General features: G+C 41.9%; 1 pseudogene; it reads left to right on the top strand.

Annotated features, from left to right (window-relative positions):
* The first annotated feature begins 319 nt into the window (after positions 1–319).
* On the top strand, positions 320–6,319 carry LOC132211323 (BTB/POZ domain-containing protein KCTD5-like; annotated as a pseudogene).
* The last annotated feature ends 17,193 nt before the right edge of the window (positions 6,320–23,512 follow it).

Raw genomic sequence — 23,512 nt, 5'->3', positions numbered from 1 at the left:
ACCTGGTCTCTCTGACCAATTCCTGTGTCCCTGGTGCCCAGCACTGTTCTTGGCCACATGAGAACCTCTCAATGACTGTGTTAACTGGCCAGAAACACGCCACTGATGGAGCTTCTTGGGACATGATGGTGATTATTTATTTATATACAGGTATTTGTTTGAATCATATTTATTTTTGTTTAAAGGGATTTAGAATATCTTTAAGACAAGCTGTACTGAGTTGAATAATGTCTCCTCAAAATTCATGTCCATTTGAACTTGTGAATGTAACCTTATTTGGAAAGACGGTCTTTTCAGGTGTCATCAGAATAAGTTAAGGATGAAGGTGAGTCTTAATCCAATGGCTGGTGTCCTTATAAGAAGAGAGAAATTCCAACGCACAGAAAACTCAGGGGGAGATATTGGAGTGACATATTTACAAGCCAAGGAATGCCAAGGATTGCTGGCAACCATCAGAAGCTAGGAAGAAGCAAGAGGGAATCCTCTAGAGCAGCGGTTCTCAACCTGTGGGTCGTGACCCCTTTGGGGGTCAAACGACCCTTTCACAGGGGTCAACTAAGATCATCGGAAAACACATATATAATTACATATTGTTTTTATGATTAATCACTATGCATTATGTTCAATTTGTAACAATGAAAATACATTCTGCGTATCAGATATTTACATTATGATTCACAACAGTAGCAAAATTACAATTATGAAGTAGCAATGAAAATAATTTTATGGTTGGGGGTCACCACAACGTAAGGAACTGTATTAAAGGGTCACAGCATTAGAAAGGTTGAGAACCACTGATCTAGAGACTTCAGAGAGAACATGGCCCTGCCAACACCTTGATTTTGGACATCTGGAACTTCTAGAACTTCCAGGCCTGCGAGAGAATAACTTGCTGTTGTTTGGATCCATCCAGTTTGTGGTACTTTGCTACAGAATGATCAGGAAACTTATAATACACCGGTTTTCTTTAAAAAAATACTATTCATCAAGAGATATAATGGTGTCAATATAAAAAAGATGTTGAAAACAAGATGAAAAGAGAATCTACTAAATGGGAGAACATATTCACCAATGGTATATCTGATAAAGGATTAATTTTCAAAAATTTATAAAGAACTTATAAAACGCAACACTAAAAAACACACAAACATTCCAATTAAAAAATTGACAAAGGACCTGAATAGACACTTCTCCAAAGATGGGCAATAAACATATGAAAAGGTACTCAATGTCACTAATCATCAGAGAAATGCAAATTAAAACCTCAATGAGCTATTACCTCACACCTGTCAGAATGGCTACCATCAGTAAATCAACAAATGTTGGTGAGGATGTGGACAAAAGGGAACCCTTGTGCATTGTTGGTGGGATTGCAGATTGGTGCAGCCACTATGGAGAACACTATGGAGTCACCTCAAAAAATTAAAAAAAATAGAACTGCTTTATGACCCAGCGAGTCCACTTCTGGGAATACATCTGAAGAAGCCAAAACACTAATTTGAAAGAATATATGCACCCCTATGTTCACTGCAGTGTTATTTACAGCAGCTAAACTATGGAAGCAATCCAAGTGCTCTAGAAGAATAGATAACAAAGCAGTGGTACATTTACACAATGGGAATATTACTCAGCCATAAAAAGAAGGAAATCTTACCCTTTGTGATAGTATGGATGGACCTGGAGAGTATTATGCTAAGTGAAATAAGCCCGTCAGAGAAAGACAAATACCATTCAATTTCACTTATATGTGGAATTTAATGAACAAAGTAAACTAACAGACAAAATAGAGACAGACTCATAGATACAGAGAACAGACCGACAGCTGTCAGAGGGGAGGGGGGTTGAGGGGCTGGGTGACAAAGGTGAAGGGTTAAAGCAAAAATAACAACAAATCATACACAGACAAGAGTATGGAAGCTCCTTCATTTTGGATGTTGGAGATTCTACAAAAGACAAGATTATTCTAGGTGAGGAACTAATTGTGAACTGGCCCGGACCTGCTGGACATTTGCCTGAAGAAATTAGGAGCTATTTCCTCATGCCAGTGAGTAAGTGCTCAGTTTACGAGCAGGTACAGTGAGCAAGCACACATTGCTCTCCCCTTCACTTACAGAAAGCTAAGAACAGAAGCAGTGAGTCATCTAAATATCTGAGACTGCCCCCAGGAAAGCCAACATGAATGTAAGTATAACACATAACACACCTAGACAGGTCTAATACTCATTAAACTGCAGCACTATGTAAGAATGACACTAACTGGCCTACACTCTCAGGGTAACATAATCCTAGTCAGTTGCGGTTATAAATATATATGAGTAACAATACTTGAGGGAGTAGTTTTTTTCCCCAATGTGAGACATCAGAAAACAGGAATTGAGAAAACTAAACCTGCCCTATAGAAAAATAACTTTATACACGTAGAAAAAAACACTCTCTCATCTGCTCCCCACTCCCTCTGCCCGAGTAAACACAGGAATGTTGAGGCCAGTCGGGATGGAGAAGGCTGGATCCCAGAAGGCAGCAGGCCTGCTGTTGAAGTCTCATGGGACACTCACAAATATTCTGTGATGTGCAGAGGGATGGGAGAAAGAAGAGATTTCCTGGTCTGTTCCAAGGGCAGAGCAAGTTTTACTCCCTCCTGGAAACGTCTGCTCCAGCGTGGGAGAAAGGAAAAAGTGGAAAAGGCCCCAGCCCCCTTTATAGAAGGAATTGTTGAATCTATCGCACGTTTTGAAATTATTCTTTTTTGTCAGGAAACAATAGTCAATATCAGGGATTTCATATGGTTCAACCTAGTGCGTTCTGCCTGTATTTTTTTCGGAGACGTAGCTTCCTTCTCTGCTCCTGATGGTGAAAGGAGGGGTAACTTCCACCCTGGGTCCAAACTGAGGTTTTCCCCTTGTGCATAACACAAACAAGGCCTCTGCTGCAGAGCCTGGGGGTTTAACTCTTACCTTTCCATGTCACACCACCAGAGCTCCATAATATTTAATTTGGGGAAGGAGAATGTTTAAGTCAAAGCTAGAAGTTGGCATTTCTTTGTGCCATGCCAGCACGGCCAAGGGTGAACCAGAGTGGGCGCAGAGAAGGATTAGAAAAAACAGATAAGAGAATAAAGCTGAGGCTGGGTGGGACGCTGCCCTCTCTGATGGAAAGACAGTGCCATGGACTACAAGCCCAAGCCACGTCTTTATTTTATAGCCAGATTCCATGAGGCAAAGTAAGGGCGTGGTCAAGATGTTTACAACATTCTCATGGGTTTCGATCCTGCTCAATTACATGCACCTGAACTCTATCAAGCCCACGTCACTCAGGCATGTGGGGCCATGTGTTCGGACCATAGGTTCAAGCTTACAACTACAGCTGTTGGCTATAATTGTGCTGGGAGGGCTCTGCCCTCCAAGCTGGGACTTGCATGTGGCCATGAGAGGACTGTGCCCTCTCATCAGTCTGAGGCTTGAACCTGTCCAAACACTGTAGCCGCTCTCCACATTTCTTTATATTTTTCTCTTGTGTATCACTTTGTTTTAAGTATCAATGATCAGTTTACTGTATTACTTCAATGAAGATGACCCTGTCACCATTTTAAAAACACAAGGAAATAGATGCTATGTTCTCTCCAAGCTCTTCAACTAGAGTGAGCCTAAAGACCTGTCACCATCCACCCAGGACTGCATGCCAAAGACACAGAGCCCGCCTAGTGAGAGCCGATCGCCTCAGACATTCTGTTAGCCACCCTGACGAATGCGTGAGTCACAGCCACACTGGCCCTAAGTGTCCATTAGAGGAAGTAAAACTGGTCACAGTAATAAGGTGTGCTTGGCATCACTGTTTTTATTTTATTTTTTTGTCTTCATAGCAAAAAGTTTGAAAGGAAGTGACTTCCTAGGCTCTGCAAGGATGTACTCAACAGCGCCAGATGGAAATCAGAGGGATAAATATCATCCAAGAAGTACCTGCATATTTCACATGTATGAATAGCATTCCCTTGGCCCCTCAGCTTGGTATCAGTCCCTGAGGCAACACTACCTTATATGGCTGCTCCAATGAAAAATCCACTGTAAGTGACTCTTTTTAGCCAATCTGCCTTCTCCCTGCTGCTTTCCTGGAGGCACAGATCTTACTGTTAGGTCTGATCAAATAATTGAATCGATACCTCGTCCCCTGGGAAATGACCTTGAGGCCACTTCACAATGAACATTCCACTTGCTAAGACCATTCTCTCTCCCCTCCGGTGTTTCCCAGAATCTGGACCTGCACAGAGAATTCTCCACCCAGAAAAAGCCCCCCTAGTGTCCTTTAAAAATCTCTGACTCCCCATCTTTGGGTGCTGGCACCATTTTGGGGCTCAGCCCATCTGGTCTCCACGTGACCTAATACATTTGGAACCCCTGACCACTTTGGCCTTGTGCATTCCTCTTTTGGTGACCCTAACACTCACTAGGTCCAGGGGAAGCATGTTTCAAAAAAGTCCAGCACACATTCCTTCCGGGCCTCTTGGTTTGCCATGGGTCTGGCAGCCTAGGCAGCAGGAGCTGTGTAAAGCAATCTGGTAGACCTGACAAGATAATTTAATGAAAGTTCTTCAAACAGAGGTTGTGTATGCAAATAAAACAAAAAGAACCAAACCTTCTGAGAACCAAATGAACAACAATATAAAAGGCCAGAAGCAGAGCCAAAACCATTATTTTTTAAAGCCTGAGAAGTTAAACATAATGCCAGCTAGTTGTGTTGACTTGTCTTTCTTCACAGGGTTTTCTTGTTTCAATTAAAGCATTGTCACCACCCTGCCCAATTCCAAAGAGCAAAGTAAAATGCAATCATCATGCTTTACATGCCTTTCCTACAATCTATTACATTCTTTTTTAAAAAAATATATACTTTATTGATATTTTTTACAGAGAGGAAGAGAGAGGGATAGTGAGTTAGAAACATTGATGAGAGAGAAACATCGATCAGCTGCCTCCTGCACAGTCCCTACTGGGGATGTGCCCACAACCAAGGTACATGCCCTTGACCGGATTCGAAACTGGGACCCTTCAGTCCACAGGCCGATGCTCTATCCACTGAGCCAAACCAGTTAGGGCTATTACATTCTTGTTTGTTAATCCTCACCCGAGGATATTTTTCCCATTGATTTTTAGAGAGAGGGGAAGAGAGGGAGGGAGGGGAGAGCGAGAGAAACATCTATGTGATAGAGACACATCGATTGTTTGCCTCCTGCTCATTCCCTGACTGGGCTAGGGACTTAACCTACAACCCAGGTGCATGCCCTTGACCAGGAATCGAATCTGAGACCCTTTGGTGTGACCACCGATGCTCTAAGTCTAACCGGTGAGCCACACCAGCCAGGGCTAGAATGTATTATTTATATAGAAACTTTACTTAAGATTATATAGAGCATGTTATTGAAATATTGGCTTTTTCAACCTTAAAGGACAGAATATTTTATAAAAGACCTGATAGTGATAAACATAAAAACAATCCCCTAAAACAAGTGCAGAAAATACAAATGAAAGTCCTAAATGCACTTTTGAGTAAGATGAATTTTCACTCCCTTAAAAAAAAAGAAGAGTTCAGCTTTCTCAAAGGATGAAAATTAAGAGTAGTTCTCACAGTGGCTGGCTCGCTGGGATGACGGCGGAGAATCACTGCCAGCTTCCACAGCCGCCCCAGATGGTTTGGGGAGGGTTTGGGGGGGCCGCTCTTATCCAAGCAGGTCCTTCTCAACTTTGGCAGCACGTACTTTCTCCCCACCCGGCAGACGCTGTGCCGGGATCCGCAGCCTTTCCTGTACCTTCGTGCCAGGCTGACCCCAACCTGGACGAAAGATGAAACAGGTGCCTATTTAATCGACAGCGATCCCACCTGTTCGGGCCCGTGCTGATGACCCGAGACATGGAAAGCTGATCATTAACAAAGCCCTTGCAGAGCAGGCGTATTGGAGGAAGCGGGATTTTCCAATCTGGCCTCACTAATAAAACTCATAAAGGACGAAATTAGAGAACGAGACAGCAAAACCTCACAGGTGCCGGGGAAGCTTCCCGTGGACTCAGGGTCAGGAGGGGGAGCCCCCGCAGATGGTGTCCACCATGTCCGATGCTGGAAGTTTGAGCTGCTGGTCAGCACTGGCTCCTCCTACAACGATGGGAGCAAAGGCCAGGCCGAGCTCCTCTGTGTGGTCTCCAAGGAGCGAGAAAGCCAAGATGTTGCAAGTACGGGGCTCAAGGATGTGAGGGGCACAGTGTTGACAGCTGACAAAACATCTTACTTTTCCCAGGAGGAAACGCACCACCACAGCGAGGAAGCGTGGCCGTGAGAAGAAACCTGCTTTTGACAATTTTCTAGAGAGATCTGGGAGTGAATCCTTTTTTTGCCTCTCGGGTGGGGGGTGCGAGCCGGACCAGCTGTCCAGGCCGGGCATCCCCCACTAGGAGGAGGCGTGCTGGCCAGGTGGGAGTCCCTATGGCTCGGGTTTTCCAAGTGCCACACAGGCCCGAGGCAGGATGCTCCTGGCCGACCCTTTATGCACTGAAGATCATTTAGAGGACAGCGTTCTTGGTGCTACATAAACAGTCTTAATGGAGCCTGGGCCTCGCTGGTAGGAAGTGGTCGCTGTGCTGTGGCCCCAGCTCTGGGTGTCTGCTGGTCACCCACACAGCACTGGGCCCTGGTTCTTGGGTCAGAGAGTCATGCAAGGTGTGACTGGCTGGTGGCTTCTCACAGCCTTGGGCAGCCTTTGACAGAGGTGGCCTCCCTATGTTTACTACTTCCTGGACGCCCACCCCAAGGCTGGGTCTCCTTCCCGGCCGAGCTCCCCTGGCCTGGCCTGACCTCTTCTGGCCTCACCTGGGCTCTAATGGCCTCAGCTGACCTCTCCTGACCTCACCTGACCTGGAACAGTCAAGTCTTCTTCATTTGTATTTTCCAGGCGAGAGCCCTTTGCATCTATTTCCCAGTGTGGATAGACTTCCCAACCTTTTAGAAATGCCTAAAAGTGTTGCTGCATTTTGGGTTGATCTGTTAAGTCCTTGAAAGGGAGGTAGAAATTTTGTCTTGTTCCTCCCACCCATGGGGTCTTGGAGGAGCTGACACCCGTCAGTGCCTGTGTCTCGCCGGGGATGGAGGTCAGGCGGGAGGCCTGTCCACCCGGCTTCTGGGGCTGAAATTCCGGGTCATGTTGAAAATTGGATGTTTACAGCGCATCACAAACATTTCTCTTTCTTGCTGGCTCTTTCATTTTCTTTGTATAACTATGCAGTTCTCTCTGATATTTCTGGGATGTTTGAGACTCCACACATGGGCTCTGCCCACCTTACATGACATTGGAACTGCTAGGATTCCTTTAAAACGCGCTAGCCACATGCTTTGACCTTTCTCAGCTGGTCGTGCGTGGGGACTGTTAGAGTCGGGGACCTGGCTCGGACAAGCAGCTCTCTGCTTCCTGACCTAGGGCTTCCCACAGGAGCTGGGCACATGGACACAGGATTGCTAATGTGTTGGGCAGAAGCTCTGGCACGCCTAGTTTCAAATGCTTCCAGAGGCATCTCACCTGTGCCCTCTTCTCCTTTGCCAATAAATAACCTGATTAACCAAGTTCTCCAGCAAAAAAAGAAAAGAGTTTTTCTTACAAATTACATTAATATTCACTAGAAAGGTTGACAAAAAGTAGAAATGATCCTTGATAGCAATGGAGTTGACTAGAACAGTGATCATCCCTGTTCCCAGCAAATTTGTCTTAAAAAAATAGTAAGGCCCTTAGATATGTTCATGTATCAACTCTCTAAAACCCTTCACTGCCACTGCACTGAAAGACTGATGACATAAACTGTGTTTTCTGACTTCAGTTACCCTCAGTAGCTGCTGCTAATACACATGCAGAATGAATGACATCGGGTTGCATATGTGGGGCACATATGACATTGCTCCAAAGCCACCAGCACCCACATCTCCCTTCCATTTTCTCTAACTCACTGACCAGGCAGACCCCTGGCTATGAAAGTGAATGATTGCGTTAATAGGTAAGGGGATTTGACTTAACATAACTGATTCAAAAAGCAACACAAGTTCATGTCACCCCTCTCATCTTTGTGATTGAATAATTGCATTTGGATGCTTTCTTTGATTTGCTGTCCCTTTGCTTTCATACTGCTGTCTATTGGGTCTGAGTCAACACTAGAAATACTAAAAACCCTCTTGGGGATAGTTAAAACTTTCTCTCTACACAGAGACATGGGTCAGAAAATGCCATTATGGTCAGCAAGGAGCTGCACAGGCAGCTAATTCAGGCAAATAATTTCTAGGCGGTCCAGGAGTCCCCAAAGCCTCAGGTTAAAAATCCCTGATGCTAGAGAAGATGTCCAGGAAAGAGGTGAATTGCTGGGAACCATTTCTAGTTGGGGAGCCCCACAGAGAGAAGCCAAAAGTTGACCCAAACACTTCCCTTTGGAAGGCACAGGACTTCTCTGTGCTTTGATTATTCAGTAATTTTGCTGATATTGATCATTTCAGCGCGGAAGCCCTGGGACCAGGGAGAATTATGCAGCTGATGAGGAAATTCTCCCTCCTACCCCAAGTTCCCACATGTTCTGGCAATAAAATTCCATCACTGAATGTAATGTGCATAGAACTCCTTCTTGCGACTTTGAAAAGCCCTAGCAGTACAACTGCCTAGATGTGAGGTAGGATATTATTCACATGCCTTTCTCTTCCTGTAGCTTCACAACAAAGGTGGCACCACCCACATGCCAGCTCTCAGCCTAGATACTGATTGTCTTTACTGCAGACACCTCTTTTTGCCTCTTACTGTTGGTATGGAAGTAGGTAGTTCCTGGGTAGTTGAACTCTGAAATGAGTTATCTGGAAATTTGGAAAACAAGTGCCAACAAAAATTGCTCAATAAAAGGCTGTGAGGATGGGGGATTGCATCTCAATTAGAACTTGGACAGACTCTAAGAATTTCTACCTGTCCTCCAATGCAGTGTTTTTTTGAAAGAAAAACACAAGATGAGTTAGAACCAAAGTCATAGGTCACAGGAAATAGAAATACCATGAGATCCATAAAGGTCAGGTCTAAAGAGCATCAAGGACACCACGACTCTCACCATCCAGCACACACACTGGTGTTCGTATTCACTAGCACACACCCCATAACATCCACAGCAAAGGCTTATACCAGGGGTGGGCAAACTTTTTGACTCGAGGGCCACAATGGGTTCTTAAACTGGACCGGAGGGCCGGAACAAAAGCATGGATGGAGTGTTTGTGTGAACTAATATAAATTCAAAGTAAACATCATTACATAAAAGGGTACGGTCTTTTTTTTTTTAGTTTTATTCATTTCAAACGGGCCGTAGTTTGTCCACGGCTGGCTTATACCGATATGTAAGAATAAGATGAGATGAGGGCTGCTTATGATTTGGATCAATGATCAAATTAGAGTCAACAAAAAGGCTTTAAAAAGAGAATCTTAAAGAAAATGGATAATCATTTCTCTAGGATGAATTCCTGAAGGCAAGGGGTTAGACAAGATCTCTAATTTTTCATTTCTGGAATTCATAGTTTTGAGGACATTTTAAAGTAAGGACCAAGGGAAGGCCAAGCAGTTTTCTCAGCTAAATTATAGAGAACATATTTTCTGTCTTAAAAAAAATGTTCTCTGAAAAGTGATATTAGATAACATGTAATTGCTTAGGCACAAAACTCTGAACTACCTGGAGTTGTTTGCTCACCAGTAACCATTAAAGCAGCAGCAAGAGTAATGAGAGGCTCATAGCTTTTAACCTAGGTCATCACCTAAACTCTCATCCCCCAGGATTCTACATATTCCCCCAATCTGATCCCATCGCTCAGGTCGCCCACATTCCCTCAAATCCTCCTAGGATGTCCTCTGGAATCATGCCCTCTCAGTGGAATCTCCTGCATCTTTAAACACTTGGCCAACTGTTTTCTTCACCACATTATTCTAATGAAAACATGGCTCCCTCTGAGATAACTGGTCTTCCTGGGGCCATCTAAGTAGTCTGCTTTCTTTCCCACGTATCTTATACCACCAGACTTGGAGGTGGAGGAAGATGTTTGCCTTGACTCTTACTGTCCCCATATACATGTTGTTCCTCTCTCCCTCGCAAATGTTCGTTTTTTAGCCCTGACATTATACTCTGCCACCTGACTGCACTAGCCCTTCTTCTTCTAGTCATGTATATTCTTTGGGATTACTATCCCTCATTTATTGAAGACTTTATCTTCAGATTCACTCTTACCCTCCTCTGGTATCATTCTTGGTGATTTTAATATCAATGTAAATAATTCCTTGACCTCTGAGTTCACCAACCTCTTTTCCTCTACCTTACCTCAGCTACCCATTCCCATGCAGTACCCTGGCTTTGTCTTTACCCATAATGCCTGCTTCCCATCATGACCTCCATTTCAAGCATTCTGTTGTCTGATCATCTCTTTCCAACTCCAAAAACATTGAGACCCCACAATATTCATAGTCCATTAAACCACCTACCTTTTCAATATTCCTCACCCATTCTGTGTCCTAATTTCTCTCATCACCTAGTTTCTATTATCTGGTGCATAATTACAGCCATTCCTTTGTATCTCTCCTCAACCCCCTATCCCCCCTCTCTTCTGTTGTGCTTGCTAAATCCAATTCTCCACCTACTGTAGTCACCTATAAGGCTATACCTGTGTACCTGAAGATAGCTAAAAACACACAACTATTCTGACTAGTCTTTCCTCAAATTCATGAACTCCAATGCACATGGATCCTTTCCTGCTACCTGGCTATATTTTTAAATTTTCTTTGCCCATTCATTCTCATATTTGCCAAATAGAACTAGAATACTAGAAGATATTACTTTCTTTAGCTATCTGGGCATGTAGGCAGCATTCGTGGCAAACAAACATTTGTCCAGGGCTCCAAATGCCATCCAAGCATGCCACTCAAATATTCTTTTTTAATGTGGCATGGCTTCAAAAAATTGGGGGAAACTATCTTTTAAGACAATTCACACTTCTCCTTAAATCCCCAATATTTCCTTTGCCATTCTCATGCTCAATTTACAACATTCTTCCTATTTAATTGATAAAAGTTGAGTCATAAAAAAGTTTATCATTTCTCACTCCCATATTTATTAACCTTTCTCTCCTCTTCTATGAATAATGTTCATTCTTCTAAATGTGATCCCTTCTTTTGTTCCCCAGAGAGATTCCTTCCCTCTCACATGTTCAAGGTATTTGAGACTACTCTCAACTCCCCCTCAGCTCCACCAGCTCCCCCTTCTTCTTAGTTAATTATCCCCACATCCAACACACCAATGGGATGTTATTTCTCTCATCCCAAAAATAAACAAAAAAACAACTTCACTTTCCCATCCACTTACTACCCATTTATCTCCTTTACTTCAAGCAAAATTCATAAATGTCTATACTCCCTGTCTGTAATTTCTCTCATTCTAATTTCTTCAATCCCACTAAAATGCTCTTATAGAAGCCACCAATGGCATTTGTAATGCTAAACCAGTGGCCAATTCTCCTTCCTCATCTTAATTGACATACAACATTTGACTAAGTTACAATGTGTTTCTTCTTGATACCCTTTGAACTTAATTTGAACACCATTCTCTCAGAATTCCCTTCCCTATACCATTTCAGTCCCCATCTCTTTTTCATGGCCTCCAAAGTTAGACCAACCTGAAGAACATCTGCTCTTGTTTCTATCCTTTGGTTCCTTTGCTCTCCAGGTTAAGATACGGCTTGATCTCTAACTTCATATCAGTACTACATCTTTGAAGTAGCAATGGCAGAAGTTGCCATCCTGCGAGCTAATTGTCAGATGATGGCACAGGCATGCTCCCAGGTAGGAGAAATTTGGAATGGACGTGGCCTGTGAATAGATTAGTTCCACAAATTCTTACATAGCATCGGCTGTTGTAACTCAGCCGTTCGGGTCTCTGCAAACTGTTCGATTACAATTTCAAAACTGCCAGGCTGCTCTGTAAGATGATTCAAAAAATCCTGAACGTGAAAACTACAGGACGTTGAAAAAAGAGATAGAGGAAGACATAAACAGATGGAAGAACATGCCATGTTCTTGGATTGGTAGAATCAACATCATTAAAATGTCCATACTACCCAAAGCAATCTATAATATATATTTTATTGATTATTTTACAGAGAAGAAGGGAGAGGGAAGGGAGAGGGATAGAGAGTTAGAAACATCGATGAGAGAGAAACATCGACCAGCTGCCTCCTGCACACTCCCCACTGGGGATGTGCCCTCAACCAAGGTACATGCCCTTGACCGGAATCGAACCTGGGACCCTTCAGTCCGCAGGCTGACGCTCTATCCACTGAGCCAAACAGGTTAGGGCGCCAAAGCAATCTATAAATTCAACGCACTCCCCATTAAAATACCAACGGCATATTTCACAGACCTAGAACGAACTCTCCAAAAATTTATCTGGAATAAAAAAAAGACCCGGAATAGCTGCAGTGATCCTCACAAAGAACAAAGTAGGTGGGATCTCAATACCAGATATTAAGCTGTATTACAAAGCCACTGTTCTCAAAACTGCCTGATACTGGCACAAGAACAGACATATAGATCAATGGAATAGAATAGAGAGCCCAGAAATCGACCCAAACCAATATGCTCAATTAATATTTGACAAAGGAGGCAAGAACATACAATGGAGTCAAGATAGTCTCTTCAATAAATGGTGTTGGGAAAATTGGACAGATACATGCAAAAAAATTAAACTAGGCCACCAAATTACACCATACACAAAAATAAACTCAAAATGGATAAAAGACTTAAATGTATGATGGGAAACCATAAAAATACTAGAAGAATCCAAAGGCAACAAAATCTCAGACATATGCCAAAGCAATTTCTTCACTGATACAGCTCCTAGGGCATTGGAAACTAAAGAGAAAATAAACAAATGGGACTACATAAAAATAAACAGCTTCTGCACAGCTAAAGAAACCATCAACAAAACAACGAGAAAACCCACTGTGTGGGAGAACATATTGCCAATGTTATTACCGATAAGGGTTTAATCTCCAACATTTATAGGGAACTCATACAACTTAACAAAAGGAAGATAAACAATCCAATCAAAAAATGGGCAAAGGACCTAAATAGACACTTTTCAAAAGAGGACATTCAGAAAGCCAAGAGACATATGAAAACATGCTCAAAGTCACTAATCATCCGAGAAATGCAAATCAAAACAACAATGAGGTACCATCTCACACACCTGTCAGAATGGTTATCATCAACAGATCCACAAACGACAAGCGCTGGAGAGGATGTGTAGAAAAAGGAACACTCGTGCACTGCTGGTGGGAATGCAGACTGGTGCAGCCACTATGGAAGACAGTATGGAGTTTCCTCAAAAAACTAAAAATGGAACTCCCATTTGACCCTGTGATCCCACTTCTAGGAATATATCCCAAGAAAACAGAAACACCAATCAGAAAGGATATATGCACCCCTATGTTCATAGAAGCACAATTCACCATAGCTAAGATCTGGAAACAGCCTAAGTGCCCATCAGCAGATGAATGGATTAGAAAACTGTGGTACATCTACACGATGGAATACTATGCTGCTGTAAAAAAGAAGGAATTCTTCCCATTTGCAACAGCATGGATGGAACTGGAGAGCATTATGCTGAGTGAAATAAGCCAATGAAGGAAAAATACCACATGATCTCACTCATTCATGGATAATAAAGACCATTATAAACTTATGAACAAAAATAGATCTAGAGGCAGAGCAGCCTCGAACAGACTGTCAAATTGCAGCGGGAAGGCAGGGGAGGGTTGGGGGGCAGGCAGGGAGGGTAAGGGATCAACCAAAGGACTTGTATGCATGCATATAAGCATAACCAATGGATATAAGACACTGGGGGGTAGGGGAAGCCAGGGGATTGTCAAGGGCGGGGGGGAAAAAGGAGACATATGTAATACTCTTTGTAATACTTTAAGCAATAAAACAATTTTAAAAAAATCCTGAACATATTCTGATAAAGTGGAATAATCCTCATAACATCCTCCTCATAGGATTCTGTATAATTAGAATAACCTGAAGTGTAAAATCCAGGGGTCCTCGCAGACAGCTTGGACATTCATATGGGAGCAACCACCACCTGGGGTTTAGCCATCACTGACTCCCAAGGTCCCACCAGCTTAGGAAGTCAAAGGGCCCCTTTTTTCCTCCCTGCTCCTCCCTCCCTTCCCTGCATTCCTTATTAGGGAGGCATTTACTATCTGCGCTGTGTTCTTGGCTGGGGAAGATAATGGCTTGTTAGTTACAAGCTGGCTATAAATTGTCCACGTGGTTTGGCCTTTGCTTTAACTTCCCTGTAACTTTATGACCCTTTTTACAACTTTTAAACTTTTCATAACTTTCACAAATAGCTAGCTTTAGAAATCACGTTCTACTTCCTTCAAAATGCATCTCCATGCCTTATGCCTTCTATTACACCAAAGCCATGTAATTTCTTTTCAATTAGCTAGAATGCTTAGCTCTTAGAAGCCTTAATTTCTAATAACCAAGAACAGCAAACAGCCAGCATTCCTTAGATCAATGGTCGGCAAACTGCGGCTCGGCAAACTGTGGCTCGCGAGCCACATGCGGCCCTTTGGCCCCTTCAGTGTGGCTCTTCCACAAAATATTGATTTTTACGCATGGGCCACGAAGTTTCAATCGCACTGTATGTGCACGCCCGCACGTGGTATTTTGTGGAAGAGCCACACTCAAGGGGCCAAAGAACCGCATATGGCTCGAGAGCCACAGTTTGCTGAACACGGCCTTAGATCGACCCTTATAAACATATTTTAAACAGTTTCAAAGCACACTTTTAAGCAGGCAAGAGACATTGTAACAGCTCTAAATCCACTTGACAGACCTTATACCATAAAGACAAAAGCAGGCGACCTAGAAATCCATGGGTGACAGCTGAGAAGGAAAGTGAAAGAGAACTGCCCGCTTGAGACAGGTGCCAAATTAAGCAGCTGGTGGGCAGCCGGCAATGTCTCCAGAACTCTAAAGGGGAGAGTGAAGGACGCGATAGAGTCTGCTACGTACCAGTCAGCACTGACATAGGAGATTATACAAATTCCCTGTATGGCCAGCAAATCGGACACCCAAATGACAAGCTGGAACTCTTATTGCAGGTTCTTGTCCTATGAAGTTTGAAGAGTAAAATTCGTGGACAAAAGCACTTTAAGCAAAAGTGTGAAAGTCTATTGCAGGCCCATACAACCCCCGCCTGGGGAGGGGTCTCCAAAATGGGAAAACCCACTTCAGTGAGTCTCTTTGTGGGTTTATAAATGCTGGCAGCTTCTGCTTGCACATACTACTTTCTAATTGGACCCTTCCTCATTTCCTGTCCCTTCGTGTGTTTTCTTCTGAATTGGCCAGTTTCTCTCTTATCTATTTAATATCAGTTTTAAAGTTTCAAAGCTCACCAATCCCCTCCTCCCCCCTTCCTGTAACCTTCCGCTATTTATGTGGTTGTGAAATAAACAACCTGGGGATTTGGAACTGGCTCCGTCAGTCATGTAGGCATTCCTTTCCCGTAGACCCTAACCTAACTGCCCTTTTTTTTTTTTTTTTAATCTCCAAATCCTCTCAGTAGGTACTGTTTTCCATAAGCACACCCTAAAGCAGCGGTTCTCAACCTGTGAGTCGCGACCCCTTTGGGGGGTCGAACAACCCTTTCACAGGGGTCGCCTAAGACCATCGGAAAACACATATATAATTACATATTGTTTTGCTTTTAATTATGTTCAATTTTTAACAATGAAATTGGGGGTCACCACAACATGAGGAACTGTATTAAAGGGTTGCGGCATTAGGAAGGTTGAGAACCGCTGCTCGGATGGCAGGTGGAAACGATGTAGATATCCAAATGTTTTCCAGCCAATGGTAAGGATTTCCAATGGCCTTTCCTTGTGGAATAAAATGTTTTAGGCCAACCTTCCGCAAGACAGGATGTAGGTGGCACAAGGGCATGTAGGATGGATTGTGTGGCCCAATAATCTGAGAAACATTGCATGTGATAGTCTACTCTTGGTCAAAAAATGCACCTTGGCACATTAAAGACTCGGGTAAGTCCTGTGGTAGTTTATGACATCCCACTAAACAAACCGAGAAACTTCTGGTCCAGGTCAGCCCAAGCCTTTCATTATCACACCTTTCCAGGCTTTGGGCTGTGTTGGGCAGAATCACTCGGACATTAGCAAAGGCTACCCCTGAATCTGGGCACTGCATCAGCTCTTTCCTGACGCATTCTGCTTTTCTCAGGAGACTTTCTGCAGTTTGAGACTGTGGGAGAGTAGAGCAGGGCTGGTTGGCTCTCTAAAAAGGAAAGCACAGCGAGGAAGTGGTTCTCACTCTCGGAGGTAAACTGTCAGGTAATGAGTCAATGGCTCAAAATCCAGGAGTCAGATGTGATTTCTGAAAAGATCTGTAACTTCTCTGAGCCTCATGGTTCTTAGAACTTCCTTCACAGGGATTGTATAAGGAACAAAATGAGATTTATATATAAAAAAATCACCTGACTCATAGTCAGTGGGGGGGAAAAAAAAAAAGTTGACTCAATGTGTCACCCAGGAGGTGAGTCACCCTGCAGGTGAAAGAACAGAAAAACTGAAAACCACAGGAATTCGTGTTAAACTGGAGGACAGCTTCCAGGACAGCAAAGTAAGGCACTCTGTGGACCTGCTCCCAGTTAAACAACCATTACCGGTAAAAATGATCAAACAACCATTTAAACTCTCTGGAAATTGTCCTAATAGCATAGAGCAATGAAGAAACATGCATTCTAGAATATATAGTACATCTTAGTAAGAACAGCAGAAGTCCTTTAGCTTTTAAAGGGGTTATAAAGCACATTAGCCACAACCTACTCCCTATTCCCTCCCCTTGCTCGGTGTGACAGAGGCTCTAAGGCGCAGGGGCCAAAAAAGTGGGGTTCTCTCTTCTCCCAGTTCACCATCGAAAACTACAATATCTCCCTGGGGGCACAGGTATCTGCTACCCGAGAAGGAGCAGAAGGGGAAGAGAGATTGTTGATTCGCAAATAGTCTGGTTTTTGTTAAAGAACACTGACCAAAAATGATGGTCAAGCAATCAACTATGGCCAAATATATTTACTCTTTTTTTTTTGCCCTTTAACACTAGAAAGACTGAACTTTAGTATATACCTATATTGCCCAAAAGCAGTCAAAATGACTGCATTGTGAAAGAATAATATCAGAGCACTCTTCACTTATGTTCCTTAGCTTTTCCAATAACTCACTTCTATTCGACATTTCTTTCATGAATTTAGGGTGCAAAAGAAATAAAATAAACAACTTATTAGAACAAGTATCACTGCATAAAGATTCAAATAACAAGTACTAGTTTAGCTTATTGAGCAACTGCAACTTATCAAGTATCGACAATTTATCATGTACTTGTATGTTATCATGTGACGGTAATTGAAAAAAAAAATGAAAACTGTTATTTTAATACAGAGCCGAACTGGTCATATAAGAAATTTACTCAATTCAATAATAAGAGTCATTTGATTATCAAGCAGTCAAAATGACTGCTTTTGGGCAATATAGGTATAACACATATATATATACCGCAAATGAAGGAGGGGGGGAGGTAACTACAATTATTAATAAACGCATTTATATGTTGTACAAAAAGTCACAAAATTCTAAGACATTGTGTCCTTATATACATAATTGTTTTTCTAATTGAAATTAAAAAGCAGTCAAAATGACTTCCTTGGGCAATCTAGTGTTAATTTACTCTTCAGCTTTGTTGAGATATAATTGACATACAACACTGTGTAAGTTCAAGCTGTATAACATGTTGATTAAATGCACTTATTTATTGCAAAATGACTCCCACTGTAGCATTAACTAACACCTCACCTCCGTCACATCACATAATTACAATCATGGGGTTTTGTGTGGTGAGAACATAACAGTCACCCTCTTCATGACTTTCAGGTATATAATAACACAGCACTGACTATAATCACTGCACTACATTAGACCCCCAAAACGTATTCCCTTACAACTGGAAGTCTGTGCCCTTTGACTGATACCTTCCCATTTTCCCTAGTCCCAAGTCCCTGGTAACCACCATTCCACTCTCAGTAATGATCTTTTTCTTTTTAATAAAATAGAGAGAGCTTATTTCTTTATATTACAATCTTTGATAAATTACAACATTAATTTCATAGGTGTTCATTACAATGTAGATTTCAGTATTTTTTAAGCCTTTGTGTTGGTCAATCAAAATATAATTCAGCCCTAACTGGTTTGGCTCAGTGGATAGAGCGTGGGCCTGTGGACTGAGGGGTCCCGGGTTCGATTCCGGTCAAGGGCATGTACCTTGGTTGTGGGCATATCTCCAGTAGGGGGTGTGCAGGAGGCAGCTGATCGATGTTTCTCTCTCATTGATGTTTCTAACTATCCCTCTCCCTTCCTCTCTGTAAAAAATCAATAAGATATATTTTTTAAAAAATACAATTCAGTTTTACTAGTAGTTCCATTTGTCAGTACACTTGTCGTTGCTAACAATTAAAGATCATTTCTTCTATTCTGTCAGTATCAAAGGTGAATGGGAAAGAACATAGGCAATGAGGTGTTTATAGCCCCAAACTATTCGCATTTACTTTTCCAATATTCACAATGGCTGAAGGAGAACATGTATTGGCAATTCATTTAAGTTGGTGTGTGAGTTTCTGTATTCATTTCTGTGGTTGGCATATGTGTTCTTTCGGAAAAGTAGTTATCTTAATAAAACAATCTCCAGAAAGGGAGTTCTGGAAGGTCAATTTGTATTTTCTGTATATATTTGTACTTCAATGAATGAAAGATATATTGTAAATTGTCTGAATTTGTTATCCAAATAACAATTTACCATTATTTCATTAATTCATTTTGCTACAGGAAATTAAAGACTAGCATTAGCATATTCATTTAAACAAATGCACTACATCATTTTGCAACTAGAGAAAATATTAAAAAGCAAGTGAGGGTTCCTACTTTAATAAATTAAGCAATAACCCTAAACTTCTGCCAAGAATTCTCCCCCACACTGGGAGCAGTTTATAATTCCCAACCTACTGATTGGGAGTTCTCATGCTTCAATGTATTTGTCTTGAATTTATAGGTTTTTCTCATTCTATCTTTTAATAGGGAATTGTGATTCTCCACACCTGTTTTAACAGGTCAAACAGGTTTTTATATTGAGCAATTTAAACCTCATTCTAAATTGTTTTTCCGCTAGTATTTGAGGTTCTTTCTTTGGCAAACTGCTAAAATATTTACACTGGGGGTTTTATTAGCTGTTCACTCTAACTCACAGCAATTTCCCAATCCTGGAAGGTCCCTGCTTACTGGAAGGAAATGTACTTATTTTAAGCTTTAGCTTTTTTTTCTTATAATAAGGAAGAACAAGGTGAAAGGTCTGAGAAATCAATGAAGAACTGTGTTGGGTGGGAGTGGGCATAGACTGAGACAAGTAACCCCTGAAACTTATGACTTGCATATAAAAAACCAAATAGACAAAAACAGGAAGTCTTTAGGAAAACAGCTTATTTTTTAAATTGGAAAAGAAGAGGGAAGAGTTGATGTGAAGAAAAGCTAAGTGTTAGCAATACAGCTTGGGTGACCAACACTGACTTTCCCTCCTTGTTTCCGTGTTTTTCTTTTTAAAGTGGGCTTTTGGAACTAGGGGTTCTTTTGTCACATTTTGTTTGCATTTGACTCCTTCCACCTTCTTTTTTTACTCAAAATGAACTTGAAAGACTGCCGGTTTCTTATCTGGCATGTAAGGAGCTTAGACGTCTCCATTCCAGTTGAACAATGAGCAAACTTGGGGAAAAAAAATCAGCAACTCTTCTTTGATCTGTCAGAGAAATAGGGTCACAGGGCAAACTGGTACCCCTCAAACTGAAGAGACAGACAGGCAGGCAGATACAGAGAATCACAACTTACCTGAGTAGAAACTACCAAGCAAGAATCTCCTTGGGAGCCAGTGCCGGGTTGGGAAAACCTGAACTGTAATGAATTGCTAGAGGCTCCGTGTCGACAAGCCTGAGAGAGGAAAGCTCCAAGGTAACAAGTCATCAGGGGAGGGAGACCCGTACTTTTACCCTCAGGAGCTGTAACAGGTGCACACAGTAAAGATCAGTGAAACCATCCTCAGGGCTCCAGCAGGAGGAGGGGAAACCTATCATTCTGATCGATGCCTCAGGGCACCAAGGCCCATCCTCAGGAGAGACTATTTTACCCGAGCCTCGTGTAACTGAGGAACGGGAAATACCCAGCCCCAGCCACCTCGAGCTGTCCTGTCCCACCTAAGAGGAAGGGAGAAGCTGAGAAGCACTGGTGAATTCACAGAAACACAGGCTCACCAACAGACTGAGACCTAACACAGAACTGTAGAAGCTTGTTACCACCTCCACCTCTCTCTCTCTCTCTCTCTCTCTCTCTCTCTCTCTCATTACTGTTATGTAACCAAAGGCCTTTTTCCCAGTCCATTAACAGGAAATTATAAGACATACAGAAAAAGCAAAAAACACAGTTTGAAGAAACTAAACAAACATCAGAAGCAGACTCAAATATGCCAGGGGTGTTGGAATTACCAGAGCAGGAACGCATAACAACGATAATTAATATGTTAATGACTCTATTGGAAGAAGTAGACAAGATACAAAAACAGATGGATAATATAAGCAGAGAGATAGAAATTCTAATGAAGGCTCAAAAAGAAATGCTAGGGATAAAAAAATAACACTGTAGTGTCGGAAGTGTGCTACATTAATGGCAGGACTTTCGCTGACACCAGCAGAGCTTGCCTCTATGACTGCAGTTGATAGTGCTCTCTGCCACATTAAAAAAAAAACAAACCCAAAAAACAAACCACTGTAACAGAAATGAAGACTATGTTTGATGACCTCATTAGTAGACAAGACATAGCTGAGGAAAGAAATCTAAGCTTGAGGATATGATAATAGAAACCTCCAAAACTGAAAAGCAAAGAGAAAAAAAGACAAAAAATACCACTAAATATCCAAAAACTGTGGGACATCCACAGGAGGTGTAATAGACCTATAATGGAAATACCCAGGAAAAGAAAGAGAGGGGAAAAAAACACAAAAATATTTGAAGCAATAGTGACTGAGGATTTTCCCAAATTAATGTCAGACACTAAACCAGGAAGCTCAGAAAACACTAAGCAAGTTAAATGCAAAAACAAAAACAAACAACAAAAAAACAATAAAAAAACTATACTTAGGCATATCATATTCGAACTGCAAAAAATCAAATAAAATGGGGGTGGGGCGGGGGGGGGGAGATGAAGAAATAAGTCAAAGGAGAAAAATCACCTTACCTACCAAGGAAGAAAAATAAGAATTACATCTAACTAATCTTCAAAAACCATGTAGGCAATGAGAATGGAGTGAAATATTTAGAGTGCTAGGAGAAAACAACACCCCACCAACCTGGAACTTAGTACCTTGTGAAAATTATCCTACAAAAGTGAGGGGGAAATAAAGACAGTCTCAGGCAAACAGATAATGGAGGGAATTTGCTGCCAGAAGATCTACCTAGCAAGAAATGTTAAAAGAAGGTCTTCTGAGAGAAGGAAAATGATATAGGTTGGAAAGCTCTATATAAAGAAAGGAAGAGCATCAAGAATGAATACATAAAAGTAAATTAAAACTTTTATTTTTTTACTTACTTAGTCGAATAGGTTACAGCTCATTCAAGAATAACAACAATGTGTTTGATTGTTATTTGTTGTTTGATTGTTATATATATATATCTTATATATATCCTTATATGTGGATATATATATATGCATATATATATATATATGCTTTTCCTATTGAATAAAAGGGTAATATGCAAATTAACTGTCACTCCGTCACAAAGATGGAGATGCCCATAGTCACAAGAAGGCTGCGCCAAGTCCTCTCAGCCCCGCCAGAGACCCCCAATCCCGGGGGGCGGTGGCACTGAGAGGGGGTAGCGTGAGCAGCTTGGCTTGCTTCGTCACCGCGGCATTCCACCCCGGCCGCAGAGGGCCTCTGGGCTGCAGGTGCGGAGCGGCCAGGCCCCGCAGAGATCTACTGGTGCATGGATTCGTGTGCAGGGCTACTAGTGTATAAATAAAATGAATGACATCAATGATACAAGGGATAAGAGGGAAGAATTAGAAATATTTTGTTATTATAAGGTACTTATTATGTTGTTGTTATAAGGTATAGCCATACAGTATGTAGTGCTATTTAAAGGGAATTTGATTAGTTTTAATGTATATTGCAAACTCTAGAGCAACCACTAAAAAACGTTAAAAAGTAAAAAAAAAAAAAAAGGTATATAATATGCTAAAAGAAGAGAAAATAGAATCATAAAAAATTAAAGCCACACAAAAATGTGGCAGTCAAAATAGCAACAAAAAGAAAACAGTAACAAATATGATAGATTTTGTATTAATCAAACTATATCAATAATTATTTTAAATGTCAATGATCTAAACACAATTAAAAGACAGATTGTCAGAATGGATCAAAGACTAAGACCTAACTATATGTTGTCTATAAGAAACTTACTTTAGATATAAAAACACATAAATATCAAAAGTAAAAGTAGGGGAGGATTTCCAAAATGGTGGCAGAGTAAGTGGAAGCTACACGGACACTCTCCCAGGACCAAATTAGAAATGCAGTTACAATACAGACGAAATCACCCTGAAAAATCAACTAAAAAGGGTGGGAGAGAACCCTAATAACCAAGGATGGAAAGTTGAGACCACATAGAGACTGGTAGGAAGTGTGGAGGTGAGAAAGGGCTGGCCAGGCTCCCATAGACAGCAGCTGAAGTTCTGAAAGGACTTTCAAAGAAGTTCCTCGGCTGTGGGGGTTCCCACTGAGAACTCTGGGGTCTAATCCCCAAGTTGGGCTCCCAAGCCCAGAGCACCAGAATTGAGAAAGGTGCCCAAACAATATTGGGCAGAGGCGGATCTCTAGAGGCTTTGAGTTTTGCCTGATCTCCTTCTGGGCTTGGAGCTAGGAAAAGCAGACCCTGGTGCACATCTTGGTCCTTTCCAAAGGCACCCAGCCCCAGCAGCGGGAGCCACAAGCTGTGCATTGCTGCTAGCTCCCAACAGGTACCCAGGGCCAGTCACAAACAGCGTCTGACATTATCCGGCACTAGCGATTGGGAGTCTTAGCAGATCTACCTAATACACAAACACAAACAGGCCGCCAAAATGGGGAGACAAAGAAACAAGCTCCAAATGAAAGAACAAGAGAATTATCCAGAAGAAGAGATAAATGAAATGGCGATAAGAAATTTATCAGAAGCTATATCTAAAGGAAGTTTCATGGTTTGTGTTCCAGGATCCTTAGAGACTGAAGTCAGAGATCAATGACACGCAATCAATGAACATTCTGAAAACAGCTAAGTTTCG

The sequence above is a fragment of the Myotis daubentonii genome, chromosome 10 (assembly GCF_963259705.1).
Source record: "Myotis daubentonii chromosome 10, mMyoDau2.1, whole genome shotgun sequence".
Lineage (NCBI taxonomy): Eukaryota > Metazoa > Chordata > Mammalia > Chiroptera > Vespertilionidae > Myotis > Myotis daubentonii.
The sequence above is the reverse complement of the archived record's forward strand: the minus strand, read 5'-3'. Positions and strand labels throughout refer to the sequence as shown.